Source organism: Culex quinquefasciatus, chromosome 2, assembly GCF_015732765.1.
Source record: "Culex quinquefasciatus strain JHB chromosome 2, VPISU_Cqui_1.0_pri_paternal, whole genome shotgun sequence".
NCBI lineage: Eukaryota > Metazoa > Arthropoda > Insecta > Diptera > Culicidae > Culex > Culex quinquefasciatus.
This window is the reverse complement of record NC_051862.1, coordinates 97,629,302-97,645,198: the sequence shown is the minus strand read 5'-3', so window position 1 is coordinate 97,645,198 and position 15,897 is coordinate 97,629,302. Positions and strand designations below refer to the sequence as shown.

The window sequence follows — 15,897 nt, the reverse complement described above, 5'->3', positions numbered from 1 at the left end:
TTATCAAAAAATGCTTTGGGTTAACTCTGAAATCTTGATAACTATCTACTTTTAAAAACCACTTAATGACACAATAAAAACTGGCCAGAATTGACATGTTTGCACAAAAAAACTTCTTTAGGATCCGGATCTTTGGTTTTTATAGTGACAATGACGAAAGGATATTATCCCTTGCTTAATGGTTAAATCTATTTGAGGCATCATTTTAATGTATCCCCTTTATTCTATCACACCATACCGTAAAGCAAAATCATAATTATTCATCGCAAATACAGCGAGTACGAATACGCGGGACGTTATAATTTGAGAGTAATTTCGTTCCAACCATGGAAACGTAATCAGTAAAATTGATAATTTCCTCCCACACTACTACGCTACGCTTTTCGAGGTTTCACATTTGAAAAATCTCCGTTTCATACGGCACCACCACCACACATATGAGAGCGTGCGCCCAAAGCTTCCCGCCGTCCCCCGGAGTATCCTCTGCCTGTGCTCCACTGCTCAAGTATCCAAAGAACGCCAACGGCAGAGTTTTCCCTTCACTGGCCAGCATCCACCAGCAAAGGCAGCCCCAAAGGCAACTTGAGTTGATTTGATCGGCGGGCACTCAGCTCGCAGCAATTCAGCTCGGACATGCGCAGTTCCGGGGGGGAGCACCACTTCAGGACTCTCGGGCTCTCTTTCTCTCAGGATCCGGTCTGGCAGCCACTGACGAACGCCAGGACTTCTCGCTGCATCCATTTTCTGAACCAGTTAGTGAACCGCGAGACCGTCAACCGAGCAGTACTTCTACCCGGAGGCCCCCGGGAGTCCCACCCGGAATAAACCGAACACCGACGGATCTGCCAGTTCTCTCCGTTTCTTGGGGAACGATGATGTATACGTTTGATTTTGGTGGATTGGTGGGAGGAAATCGATGTGAAGACAGCTCTTGATTCTTTCGACCACTCGAAAATTTGTGATTATTTTGTGGATTTTGGCGAAGAAGTGTTTTTCTCTACGCAGTGACCAAGTGTAACAAACATCTGTGGCATCTTCCGGTCAAGCATCCTGTCATCACGTGGGGATTCTGTGATTCTAGGAATATTGTATCTTCCGTATCCGTCATCTCAGCTGTGTGTTGTGACATGTTTGATAAAAGGTCCGAAGAATCAGTGTTTTGATCCCAACGCAGTGTTTTTGAAGAGAAATTCCCGGAATCAATACAATTTGATCTGCAGTGCGCGAACCAACAGCACTCCCAACATATGTGTTAATTTACCATGGATTAGTGAATGGCATTCCAGACTCCCTCCAGCGGATGCTGATGCGGTGAACTGCATCCAATCAGCAGCCATCAGCAGTACTCCTGGACCACCCCCGTCATCGCGTGGTTGATGGTGAATCTACATGCCGGATTGTGTGTCGGTGTGCGTGGTGGAAGCTGAACATGTGATTGATTATGGATTGCAGTGCGAACGAGGAATACATTATTAACCATATAAGAGCAAATCCGCGGTGGAACATCATCAGGTGGCAGTGCTTCGAGCTAGAGTTTGGTACCGCGAGATAATTGTACACACTCGCACAAGATCGTACATTGATGATTGTACTGCTCGGTGAAAGTAAAATTAGCTGGAGTATGACCAGCAGTGCTTAGTGCTTTGGCATATCCATGGATTATGATGATGGTTATTTAATATATGATGAGATCCTTCTAATCAGCAGCTGCAGAGCAACTTCACAGGTAAGGTTTAATTTATTATTCAGCAGGTCCCCATCCTGAAGTGATTTAGAATAGCCAATTGATTGCACCACTGGGAGTTTGGAGAAGGGTCATGTTTTGGGTTGATTATGTTTGTTGATAATTAATTAACTGAATATAATAGCATGAATGGACCCAACATAAATTAAAATATTTGCCAAATTGATAATTGAATCATTCAAACTCGGCATCAGCAGCTCCTGTAAACTAATAATTCTTAGGAGCATACTCATTTTCACAAGATACCGCCATCAGAGATGACTTTGGGTCTGGGATGAGATTTGATTTAACATATTCAACTTATTCAAAATTGGTGCGTTTTGTTTTTCGTCAACTATTAGGAATGTTACAAAATTTATAACACCGCCGCTCAAAACATCAGCTTTTTCTCAAATTTTTCTGGCAGCACAAGCAGCCTGTTTGGTTGCATCACGCGACGCCTACCTCAATCTATTCTGCAGAGCTGCCAGAAAAGCTCTATTTAAATAACCTCAGAATCGGATCAAATCTGAATACAAAATCTTAAGTATTAGAGTTATTTTGAAAGTTGTGGTAGATTGTCTTTCATGCATTAAAGAGATTTTGATTTGATTTGATGATTTAAATGACCTAAAAACTCATAATCGAAATGTTTTACTTTATAACTAGACTCTGAAGTGATCCAATTGGAGGAAATTTTAAAAGCTGAAAGATAAAATTCTACATAATGCAGTACTGGTTTAATTAGGTTGAAAAATTGCCATGTCGTAGAGGTTTTTCGAATAAAAATTTAGCTAAAACTGAGTAGTGATCTGGAGCAACCATGGGCGATAGAGGATTGATGGACTGATTGTATGAAATGCATTTTTTTCATATCGTCATGCATGATTGTATCTTGTCGCACGTGCATTTTTTGTTAACTGAATTAAGAACGAAGTCTGCAGTTGGGTCCTAAAATTATGCTTAGATTGCTGATATTTTTATTCACAGCTATAAAGCTTATTTTCTGACTATAATGAGCTTTTGTTCGACCACAAAAGGTTTACAATGGATTTTTGATTCAATTTTGAAAAATTAACTTCGCGGCTCTTCTTGACAGAAAGTATCCTACTTGACAGCTCGTTCCACGGGGACCATAGCGCAGGCTCAACTCGAAGAGAAGCATGAAATCCGGAGCAACATTTGAAAAGGGCGGATATGTGTGTTGACAGCTGGAGCTATTTGTCAAATTACCAAACTCGAAGTGGCCTCCCCAGCTATCTTTTAACACTGCGGGTTTTGTAAAATAGTTGTCTGTTGTCTCGGAATTTGCAAAATTGTTCTAGTTGTCAAAATGCTTATGCACCCATTTCAAATAATGCTCCCGAAGTTTGGGGTTCTCAGATACACGTGCACTTTGAATTTTTCAAAAATATTTAGACATGGACAAAAAGATTTTCTCCAAAGTGTGAATGGATAATTTGTGCTATTTGCTGCTCCTATAAATTGCATAAATTTTTAGTTGGTCCATCGTAAAATGTTGTCTTGTAATTTTTTTTTTTTTTTTTTTTGCAATTGTGCTTCATATGTAAATAGAAACTTTTCATTAAAAGGATTTTTTGAAAAGTTAAATACTACGAGCAAAAAAATTTAAAAAAAAACATAAAAATTGAAATAACATGCCTAGGTTTCAACATTTGGATGAAAAAAGTGTTTTAAAATGCATTTTACAGGCGTACAGTTGCTTTCCAATCATTAGTTTTAAAAATATCGAGGTATTGACGGATTTTTTTTTTCCGCAAAAAAAAACTTTTCGTGGGACTGTACATTGGTATTTCATGAAAATTAAAAATGTTTTCAAAAGAGTTCAAACATGCTAAATATGATTATAAACGCGGGAAAATGCATTTTAACGGGTTATCAGTTGATTAAAGTTTTGAAGTTTTTTGATAAAATATTTTTTGTCCCCTGATTATTCAGGCCATTTTTGAAGGGGGGGGGGGGGGGTGACATAAACTTTGAAAATATTTGCAACGGCCTTATTTGTTTTACAAAATAAACAAGAGTATAGCCGTCTTACTCTCCTAACCCCCCTCTGCGTTGATTCAGTGATTCATTAAATCAAAATTGTCTCACAATATGGTCAGACGATATCACTACTGAAATAAATTTGTGTCCGTGGTTTCTAATGTATAGCAAAATGTTAAAAATCTAAGGCATAACCGCAATTATGGTGAAGCTCGTTAAGTCGCATGTCTCCAGAAATATTATAATTAAAAATTTAAGTATTATTAATAACAGGCCAACCAAATTGGAGCATCCAACCAACCGCACAGCAGCATCGTCAGCATCAGCGTGGCACTGTGACCCAGTTGCAGCCACCGAAGAAGCAGCATCAAAAGCAGTTTTCGGGAACGCAGGCAGCATGAAAATATTCATCCTGCCAGCAAAGAATCAAATTTATCTTCGTTATGTACCCAGGAGGAAACGGCCTCACAGACAGCCTATTTCACTGGGGCTGAGAACGAACGTTACTAAACCGCTTTATTTACCTCATAATTTAATCACCTTGGGTATCGTGAATCTCGTCATTTACGAGCGCACCGAGGGGACCAGATATCATCATGGGTTCGGGGACTTGAGCCAAGAAAAAAAACCACAAGAATGCCACAGAACTGCCAGGACCCATTCGGTAGAAATTTTTTGGAATTTTAGTGTCGTCAATTTAGGGAGAACATCTAATGAGCATTTCTCTAGGTTTTTGGGAAGCAATGTTTTGTTGCAGTTTAAAATGCAATAATTTAATCATCAACTGATTATAAATGTCGCTGAAATGCTCGTGTTGAGTTCCGAAATTTTATTTTTGTTATGATTCGATGAAAACACTTAAGATTTCTTAAAAAAAAACTCATCAACAACATCACTAGTCATAATTCTAACTGTTATAATCACTTAACGAAATGTATGAAAAATGTTGTTGAAATTCAAATTTCTTTATCAATGTCTAAAGTCATTGAAAAAAATATCACTTGAGTGGTCATAACTAGAGACAAGCTTGCCAGATGTTCAATGTTTTGAACTCTTTGGAAAAGTCTTTTGATTACCTAATCAATGGTGGGTTGAATGATGGATCCGGACATAATTTACATGCATTAAAGTGAGATCCGGATTTATGGAAAAACACATATTTATGCATAACTTTTGAACTACTTATCAAAACTTTACAAAATTCAATAGCGATGTATGGGACCCAAAAATGTCGAATGCAATTGGTTTGTTCAAAATCAGTTCAGCCAGTGCTGAGAAAACTCAGTGAGAATTTTGATCACATACATACACACACAGACATTTGTTTAGTTTTCGATTCTGAGTCGATAAGTTTCATGTATACTTATTGACTGGGTGGGTCTACGAGCTTTGAATAAAAAGTTCATTTTTAGAGCAGGATGATAACCTTACCTCAGTGAGGAAGGCAAAAAGACATGAGATTACCTTATGAACCTCGTAAATTAATAACAAAAAGAAATGTAATAAGAAATTTTCTAGAAAACATACATAATAGGATAGAGTAGTCATCAATGAGACTCTGGGAACAATGATAAAATAGCTCTCACAAGTCGTAGTTTCAACCAATCAGGCTCATATTTTGGGGAAATTTGTGTCTACTGGATACACATCTGTCATAAAAGTGGCTTTGGTTATGAACGCTCCCTTAAAAAAAATTCATATGCTTTTGAAAAAAATAATAAGAATATACCTAGAATCCAGGGCTGTCTCATTGTTCGTAGAGATTTTCGTAGAGTGTCTCAATGTTCTCAAGCTCATTGTTCCTGCCAAGTGCGTCTACAATGAGACTGTTGAATAACTCTGGCTGTAGACGTAAGATCGATCTCATATGTTGGTCAATGTTAGAACATATTAAAAGAAAGAACTTGCAACAACAAAAAACTGAAATCGTTGAATGTTCAAAACCAAGAGTGTCTAATTGACGACTACCCTACCCTACCCTTTTTCCAACTCAAACGCGATAATTCTTCGCTAACAATGGTCGCGAAAAAACACGGAAATGTGCAATTTTCAAAGAAATAACAGTGTGGCGAACGTGGGAGTATCAGCAGAAATTTATAATTCCGTCCTGTCACGTTCTTAATGACTGTCGACGAGGCCGTGCAAAAGTCTCCAAGTTCAGCTCCTTCTCGTGGTGGATTCAAGACGATGAATTTCGATGCTTCTGCCATGGCGCTGCGCTTTTGTTTTATTCGCTTCGTTGCCTCTCCGCGTGGCTTAAAAATTCAATAAAAGCGGAAGGAATATGGGAGGAACCGCCGCCACACCACTCGACCTTAACCGCCACGGCGTTGTTTTTCCCGCGCACCGTGACATGATGGAAAGCTCTCTTTGGAACACAGAGAGTGTTTCACGATGTCACGCCGAAGATGTGGTTGTTTCCAGTGGAAAGAAAAACATTCAAGTATCACAGCACAACCCAACACAACATACACGGGATGTGAAGGTTGGAGCAAAGTGAAATGAAGCAAAAGAAATTGGATGCATTCAATTTGCAGTGAGATGAAACCTTTCTTAGAAAAAAATAATTAATACAAACACAAATTATAGAAGAAAAACCCATGGCAAAATGTTACAAAATTTTTAAAAACAGGATTGTAAATATGAGCGCTTTTAAATACATCACATGATATAAAAAAAAACATCAAATTATTCGCCCTGGCGTTCTCGATTACGAAATACCTACTCGAAACTAGGTGTCCGAAGGCTTGATTGTTGAGGCAATTGCAAACCTCTTTTTACACCTAAGCTTCCATCCACCCCGGGTTTAGAGCTGACGACCTTTGGATTGTAAGTCCAACTGCCTACAAAGTAAAAACAATCTGTGTAAAATCGCATACAAAAGCATGCACATCACCTTTGAGAGCAAAAGCATGTAATATTGTATGAGAAAAGTGTGCTTTCTGTACGGAAGAAAAAATAAATTGAGCACTCCAAAAATAACATCAATCTGGTGAAAGTCATATTCAGATTAACAATATCAGGTTTGGCCGAATGGTTAAGCTGTCCGCTGAGTAAGCGGAAGATCATGGGTTCGATTCCCATCTGCTCCAACCTTCCATCGGATGGGGAAGTAAAAATTCGGTCCAGGCCTTAGATGTCATTCCAGGTGAGGGAGTCGTCTCCTTGCTCTAAAGACAAACAACACACCAAACCAAGCCTGCTCAGGTGGAATCGCGGTGTTTGGACTCGCAATCCAAAGGTCGTCAGTTCGAAACCTGGGGTGGAAGGTTTCTTGGAGTAGAAAGAGATTTAGCTGCTCTCCCCATTCAAGCCTATGGACTCCTAGGTTCGTTAAAGTGGATAATTTTATACATCGTATACAGTTACTACGGGAAACCTACTGGTACATAGGCGTTGAACCCAACAACTATAAGACATTGAGATAGCCGAGATGTTTGGGGCGTGGACTTAGTAATCTGAATATGACTCTCACCAGATTGTTTTTATTTTCGGGGTATATAAAATAAAGTTATGTTTTCAATATTCTGAGATACGAGTTTTTGATAATAAAAACTGGGTTTTTCGATGTGCCACGCGCAAAAATGGGAAAATGACGAAATCGGGAAAAATCAACTTTATTTCACTAAAACTGTGACAACTTGAAAATTTCAGCGATTAGCATGTTAGGGTACCAAAATTTTCGTGAAATACGCAACTTTTGGTACGCTGACATGTATAGGTCTCCGCTGAACTTTTCAGGTTATCGCAGTTTTAGTGAAAAAAAAACTCGTTTTTTATTTGTTTTGGCGTTTAAAACCCCAGTTTTTATTTTCATACAATCGTATCTAGGAATATTAAAAACATAGCTTCACCATTTTTTTGATATTTTATGTACAATTTTCCGAGGAATCTGATAAAAATATTTTCAGACATAGGCTTTTTGGTCCCGAGACCTTCGAAACAGCATTTTAAGTTTTCATTTGACCTTTTCAAATGTTAGATATTTGACATTTTTAACTATTTTTCCTTAAAAGCCTTTGTTTGCGCTCAAGACAGTTAACATCGGTTGAAATGGTGCGAAGTTATAATTTTTTTTAACTGATTTTTGCAAAAATCGACAGCCATTTTCGGACCCTAACACGGCGCAAGTCACCCTAATGGCCAAACAATAAAAATCGATCAAGGAACTACCAGAAAATTTTTGAGCCCAGTCAGAGAACTTTTTTTCAAATCATACAGTTTTCGTGGGGAATTGCTGTTATTATACGTGAACAAGTTAGTTTTTTAATGCTTAAGCGCGTACATAAAGCTAGTACAAATATTTAAAATAGTTTTAGCCCCCCTTCAAAATCGGCCCAAAAAATCAGGGAATGAAACATAAATTTCGGTGTACAATGCCGCAAAGAGTTTTTTTTTCGCTAATATTTTTGTTTTCGTCAAATCTTACATTTATAAAAACTAATGATTACAATACAACTTTACTAGTGTAAAATGCACTTTAAAACACTCATTTATTCAAATGTTGAGATTAAGGCTTACTTTTTTTCCATCTTTGTATTTTTTTTTTTTCATTTTTTGGTTAAATAACGTCAATAAGTGTCAAGAAACGGTAAGCCAAAGTGGTGAAAATTTTGGACCAATCCCGAAAATTGACGGTTAAAAGCACAAATTCGTTACATCAAGTTTGATAGATCTAATGTAGGTACTAGGTAGTTCACGCCGGTAGTGCCACAACAATCAAGCCTTCGAACACCTATTTACAAGTAGGAATCTCATAACCGAGAACGCCAAGGCAATAGAGCTATCTAAGCCCGATCTCACGCACACTAGCTTACCATTTGTTTTTGCTGGCGGGTACAAATTTTAACCTCACTTTTTTCGTGTACGTACACGCAATACATGCGCACGTAGATAACTCTATGCTCTACAGCGAGAGCGAGAGCGAGAGCGAGAGCGAGAGCGATTTTTTAGGATTCTTTCCAGAGTTTAACTGTTTTCTATTCAAACACCCACAACGTTGTTTACAGTTTTTCGCGGGTGCTACTCAGAATAAAACTAGATTTTAGGGGCCAAGGATAGAGAATGGCTTCTTTGGCCATGAAATAAACAGAGATAATAATAGAACTTGAATGAATTCCAATTTCCATGATCATTACAAGAAACCAGAAAACACCTGAAATTCAATAGAAAACATTTTGCAATATTTTACCAGGAAAAATATACTTATGTTCAATCTGGTTTATTAAGCATCATTTTGTAAACTAATGCCTCTTCGATATTGTCTGTAGTTGAAAATATAGCGTCAAGTGCAATTTTATACAAAAAAAAACACTCGAAAAAAGTTACCAAACTTTTGAAAGATTCGAAAAAATTACTTCTTTTCAACAAAAGTTTAAAAATAGGTAGAGATTTTCGAGATCCTAAGGCATTTTTCGTAACAAAGTTGAAATTATGTTAAAAATCGTTTTGAAATTTTAACTCTTCGCTTATCTCCCTATTATATAGTATGTTTTATTATCTCGGCTGATTTTGAACTAGCTTAAAATGTTTCAAATCTGTTTATCATTTTTTGTCTTAGATATAGAATAGTAGTTTAGGTACAAAAAGAGGATATTTTCAGCACGAGTCGTACATTTATCCAACGAGTTTCACCGAGTTGGATAAACACGACGAAGTAGAACTTTTCAGCATTTATTTTGAAAAGGGTTACTATTCGATTCTGTTTCGTCGTTCAAGAAAGACAGGAAAAGAAAGTAGTTTCACAACGGAATTACAAAAATTACCATAAACTGCCTAGATCTAATAAAAAATTAAAATTAGGCACAACTCTTCCTACTATATTCATAAAATATAAAAAAATGTTCTGAAAATGTCGTTGATGTTGTGATTTTACTACAAAACATACTATATACTACTTTCAACTTGCTCTGAAAGTGACATTGACATCAATATGCCAACAATAATAATCACTTATATTAGTTGTAGAGAAATTTTACAATCTACCCACACACAACAATCACACTTTAATCCAAATACATTCCATTTCAATCAAAGCGAAAAGTAATGTCAAGAATGCCTCAAGACTCGTCTTGCAAGGCCATACTCCGCCGTCAACGAAGGACACCGCTCTCAAGCAAGAAACATTGCCAAGGCCAACAAAGATGACGATGCCAATCCCATCACTCCCGTCGCCGGCTCCGGATCCTTCTCCGTTAACGAAGCCTTGACAGCATGACCATTCTAGGGTACTGAGGGGAAGCATGTCCAGGAGAGGAGGTTTAGATGCAGAAACAATTAAATTCATGTTGATTCAGGGGAAATACAATGGATGCCCTCAAGCAGCCTTCAGAACCTGCCATGGAAGACGGATGGGGGGGGGGGGGCAGTCAGCAAGTGGGCTCGTGCGGTCAGAATCATAATTGTTTTGTCTTCTATCCGCGTTCAAGGACAGTAAACAGTTTGGCGCGATAAGACGCCATTCAACGCGTTCGAAGTGGTTTGAGAGTTGCAAAATATTTGAATTTGTTCTCAATTTTCAGTACTTGGTTATCCGAGTTACTAAGCTAAGTAAAAAAAAGTTAGGGTAATCTCAATTTTCGTTTCGTGGTGTTTGTGTCGAAGTCTTTAAAATGCTTCTCGAGATTTAGTTCAATCGAACTCATATTAGGGATTTAGACTCAGTACACTCATACGACCCGTGGTTTAGGGGTAAGCGTGATTGCCTCTCACCCAGTCGGCCTGGGTTCGATCCCAGAAGGTCCCGGTGGCATTTTTCGAGACGAGATTTGTCTGATCACGCCTTTCGTCGGACGGGAAGTAAATGTTGGCCCCGGACTAACCTAAAAAAAAGGTTAGGTCGTTAGCTAAGTCCAGGTGTAGGAGTCGTCTCCCTGGGTCCTGTCCTGGTGGAGTCGCTGGTAGGCAGTTGGACTAACAATCCAAAGGTCGTCAATTCGAATCCCGCGGTGGATGGAAGCTAAGGTGTAAAAAGAGGTTTGCAGGTTTGCAATTGCCTCAACAATCAAGCCTTCGGACACCTAGTTTCGAGTAGGAATCTCGCAATCGAGAATGCCAAGGCAATGCTGTAGAGCGAATAATTTGATTTTTGACACTCATACGACAAGGAGGAGAGCCAAACTTTTTTTCCAGCATGGCCCCTTCCACTCCGAGATTATAAAAGACGACATTTGGGTTATGAGTCGACTCCACCGAAGCAGGCTGATCTGGTACGTTTTTGTTTATCCCAACATTAGGATGCCTTATCGACCTAACTTTACATTTAAGCCAGGAACGACGTTTTGATTTTTTTTAAATTTTTTTTCGAAACAATAAGTTAAATATATTTAGCAGCAAGTCCAATATGCCAAGCCAACGTGAAACAATCTAAGCCAAAATCAAATAAACGAACCGTCTTTCGAACGACACATTTAGTCAGCCCGGCCTCAAATTCCGCGAACTCATCGAAATCGATTTAGGTTCGTTTTTCCCCCACACGAAACGCCATAAGCTCGTTACAACAGGCTGCGTGTGGCGGCATTAAACCACGCTAATGAACCGTGGAAGCATAGGCAAGTTTGCCGTGTGGTGCGTTGAATGATTTGTTCTTACCGCCAACATGCCAAAGCCAATGAATAAAGTGTGCCAATTTAGCTGGAAGTCTCGTGAGTATAGTAACTCACACGAAACTGGTATGGTGTAGAGGGAATGATTAAAGTTTAGTTTGTTTTAGAAGAGTTTGTCGTTTGGAGGTATTTTGTATCAGACAACATTCAATAAAGCTAATCCTAAGTAATCACTTTGCTGGAATCATTTTCATTCCTCCTCTCCAAGTCTCAGGTCAATAAGCGACAGGATCCATTTGTGAAATCGGAGTGACAGTGTCAGGAAAAAAATGTATACACAACTCGAAAGAAAGCAATAGGACAGGATGGCACTGGGCTCAACACCAGCACAGCATGATGTCAACGAGATGAATCGCAAGAAGGGCAACAAAAAACAAACTAACGACCAAAAAGTTTTGTGAAAAGTGCTCCCTTATGGGACCTCCAACCCGGAACATGTGACAAAACACGACGTGTGGTAGCACAGGGTCGGTCGGTTCCAATATCTCGTTTCGTTTCTTTGCCCGGACAGTTTGGCCTGGCATTTTTTCCGGACCGGCTCGCTAGCCTAGCCTTAGCCAACAATCCTAGCCAAGGCTATTTTTATCGTAAAATCCTTAACCCATTGGTCCCCCAACAGCGCCACCAGAAACGGATTACATTTCTCCGGAAGCCCCACCCATTCCATTAGAGATGGAGAGGCCACACTTCTGAAAGATGCAGAAAGCTGACGATGTCCACTTATCTGATCGCCGAGCTGTCCTATTCAGAGTGGAAAGTGTCTGACCAGTGGTGCCAACCAGCAGCAGCGAGGCGGCGCTTCCGAACTTTACTTTATGGAGCAATTATTCAAAAGCTTCCACTCACAAAGCCCTCGGACTGGCCAACGGCCAAAATAGATGGGAAAAATCGTGGTTATCATTTCTTTCGGTGGCATGCAAAATCCGGGTTTTCCTTATCATTCCTCTCTCATTTGCATGAAAATAAACCGCCTCACACCAGAGCTAAACTTTTCTCATTTTTCTCAAACTAATGGAAAACCCTTTTTCCCTATGCTCTCGTTTGGCTTAAAAATAAAACTTAATTACAAAATCCTTTGTTGATTGAAATGTTTACCCCGTTGTCCAAAATTTCCAGCCGGCCCAAAAAATGTTCAGCTGCCATTGGCTATCAATTTTCATCATGCTAATGGGCGAGCACAATAGATACATTCTCAACGGAGGCATTTTTTAGGCTTGTGATTAGGCTGAGGTTTACCTACCGTCGTTTGCTATATTGTGACATTTTTTTTTAAATTATGAAACGATAACTTTTTTTAACTCAATAAGTCTGATTTGAAAATTCGATTCTGTTTCCCAGATTTCGCAACGACAATTTTTTATCAAAATGATCAAACTATTGAAAAATAAACTATTGAAAAATAAAGAAAAATAAAATTCACAACCCTTTTTAAACGCACATTTGAACATTTTCAAATGCAATTTCATTTTTTATTTCTGAAAATATACAGACTTAGTCATTTGATATATGCTTAATTTAGCCTGTATGGGCATTCTCTGTACACTTAAGGGACGTAGTACATTTTCCCTTTCAAAACACACTTGTGTGACGTGTTTCTCATATTTTTGTTATCATGGTTTATTTTATCTTTTCACTGGTGTAAAAAAATAATTGAAACTTGAAGCGATAGTATACGAATCGATTGCTTCGATAAGTTTGACTCCAACATTTATAGTCTTGAAAATATTTACCTTCAAACTTTATCAAAAAAAAATCAAACCATCCACATTAACGACCCCAGGTCTTTTGTGGTCTCTATTGAAAGTTTCTGCTATAACCTACAAGTCCGATGGTCTGAATGGGGAGGGCACCCAAACCTCTTTCTACTCCAAGCAACCTTCCGCCCCAGGGTTCGAACTGACGACCTTTGGATTGTGAGTCCAACCGCCACCAACGATGCCTGGAATGACTTAACGGCCTAAGGCCGGGACCGACTTTTTATTTCCCCGTCCAATGGAAGGTTGGAGCAGATGGAAAAAGAACACATAATCATCCGCTTACAGAGCGGACTGTGTAACCATTCAGCTAAGACTGCTGCATACCTTCAAACTTTAAAAATAGGGTAATTCTCCGCCAACTCACACAGCAGTTGCCCCGACCCCTCTTCGATTTGCGTAAAACTTTGTCCTAAGGGGTAAATTTTGTCCCTGATCACGAATCCGAGGTCCGTTTTTTGATATCTCGTGACGGAGGGGCGGTACGACCCCTTCCATTTTTGAACATGCGAAAAAAGAGGTGTTTTTCAATAAATTGCAGCCTGAAACGGTGATGAGATAGAAATTTGGTGTCAAAGGGACTTTTATGTAAAATTAGACGCCCGATTTGATGGCGTACTCAGAATTCCGAAAGCGTATTTTCATCGAAAAACACTGAAAAGTTTTAAAATTCTCCCATTTTCCGTTACTCGACTGTAAAATTTTGAAACATGTCATTTTATGGGAAATTTAATGTACTTTTCGAATCTACATTGTCCCAGAAGGGTCATTTTTCATTTAGAACAAAACTTTTCATTTTAAAATTTCGTGTTTTTCTCTTTGCAGGGTTATTTTTAGAGTGTAACAATGTTCTACAAAGTTGTAGAGCAGACAATTACAAAAATTTTGATATATAGACATAAGGGGTTTGCTTATAAACATCACGAGTTATCGCGATTTTACGAAAAAAAGTTTTGAAAAAGTTGGTCGTCATCGATCATGGCCGTTCATGGCCACCCGTGACAGACACGGACGACGAAACAAAGAGAAACGCAAAAAGTAACTTTTTCAAAACTTTTTTTCGTAAAATCGCGATAACTCGTGATGTTTATAAGCAAACCCTTTATGTTGTAATTGTCTGCTCTACAACTTTGTAGAACATTGTTACACTCTAAAAAATAACCCTGCAAAGTTAGAAAAAACACGAAATTTTAAAATGAAAAATTTTGTTCTAAATGAAAAAATGACCCTTCTGGGACAATGTAGATTCGAAAAGTACATTAAATTTCCCATAAAATGACATGTTCCAAAATTTTTACAGTCGAGTAACGGAAAATGGGAGAATTTTTAAAACTTTTTAGTGTTTTTTCGATGAAAATACGTTTTTCGGAATTCTGAGTACGCCATCAAATCGGGCGTCTAATTTTACATAAAAGTCCCTTTGACACCAAATTTCTATCTCATCACCGTTTCAGGCTGCAAATTATTGAAAAACACCTCTTTTTCGCATGTTCAAAATGGAAGGGGTCGTACCGCCCTCCGTCACGAGATATCAAAAAACGGACCTCGGATTCGTGATCAGGGACAAAAGTTACCCCTTAGAACAAAGTTTCACGCAAATCGAAGAGGGGTCGGGGCAACTTTTCCCGATTTCGTGTGAGTTGGTAGAGAATTACCCAATATTAAAAAAAAACTTTTTAAAAAATCATTGCGAAGTACTTAAAGGTCCTATATGCTTTTGTGTTTCATATATTTACAGGACCTTTTCAAATGAAACTGTGGAATTGTGTTTGTACCATCTTCCCACAGAGAATTTTGGCTTGATCTATCCGATCTATCAGTTCTTCTTAGATTCCAAAATATCAATTTAGTTTTTCTTCAGTTAGTATAACTCGCCTTCACACAAAGCCGTCGTTTCTGGTTTGCACCGGAAGCAAAGCAAGATCGCCCCAGCAGCTGGACACCGAGTTGCGGCTGAGGACACAAACAAATGCCAGCAGTGCCAACCAAGACCGCTACACAATCCCCCTTCCTTTCCCACCTTGTCTTTTAACATCAATCCCTTCCCTACTAACCCCGAGTAGGCCGCGGGTAATCGGCTCCCCTCCCACTAACATTTACACACAAGATCCTCTTTAATTACGCTTAGCTTTAAGAAAAATGTAATTAAAATAGTTTGTTTCTTCAAAGCACCCCTTATCAAAAATTTAGAAAGATCTTAGTGATATAATTCAGCATTTAAAATATTATCAAATTTTAATCCTCAACGGAAAATGAAGTAGTATGTATTTCACAGTAATTATCAAAAATCAACTGCATGTTCATTCGATTCGAAGGGAGAGGGAAGATTTTTTCCTTCGCATAGGACAGATTATTCGATGACAACATCCTCAACGCTGGTCTAATATAAAGAACCAGCAGTACATTTTTTCCCGCATCAAATCTGCAAGACAACATCGTCCCTAGGGTATGTAAATTTTCCTAAATCCCGAACCAGTTCTTCATAACTGCAAACATTCTACAATTGATTGCTATTTCTACAAATTTCGGGGACATGCTCTCCATTACATTCATCGTATCACAACCGTTCAAATGTTTAACCTTACTAACTTTTGGGACTCTTATCAAACAATAGAAAGTAATTAAATCTGCTGTCTGCCCTACTTCAACCAAAAATCCCTTCTTGCGTACATTGTATGCAAAGAATACATGTCATCTACACGTGGTTTTCGTCCGTTCAACCGTTCATTACGTTTGTATAGAACGAACGAAGGGCTGCAAATCCGGTCCACTTTCGATTCACTCGTCCCCACGTGTCCGAATGACAAAT

General features: G+C 38.7%; 1 protein-coding gene across 1 annotated transcript in view; it reads left to right on the top strand.

Annotated features, from left to right (window-relative positions):
• The first annotated feature begins 731 nt into the window (after positions 1 to 731).
• LOC6031526 (potassium channel subfamily K member 2) overlaps positions 732 to 15,897 on the top strand; it is a 126,970-nt gene continuing 111,804 nt past the window's right edge. Inside the window, exon 1 of the mRNA XM_038254091.1 lies at positions 732 to 1,726. The gene's annotated coding sequence lies outside the window, so the exon portion shown is untranslated. The remainder of the gene's footprint in view (positions 1,727 to 15,897) is intronic.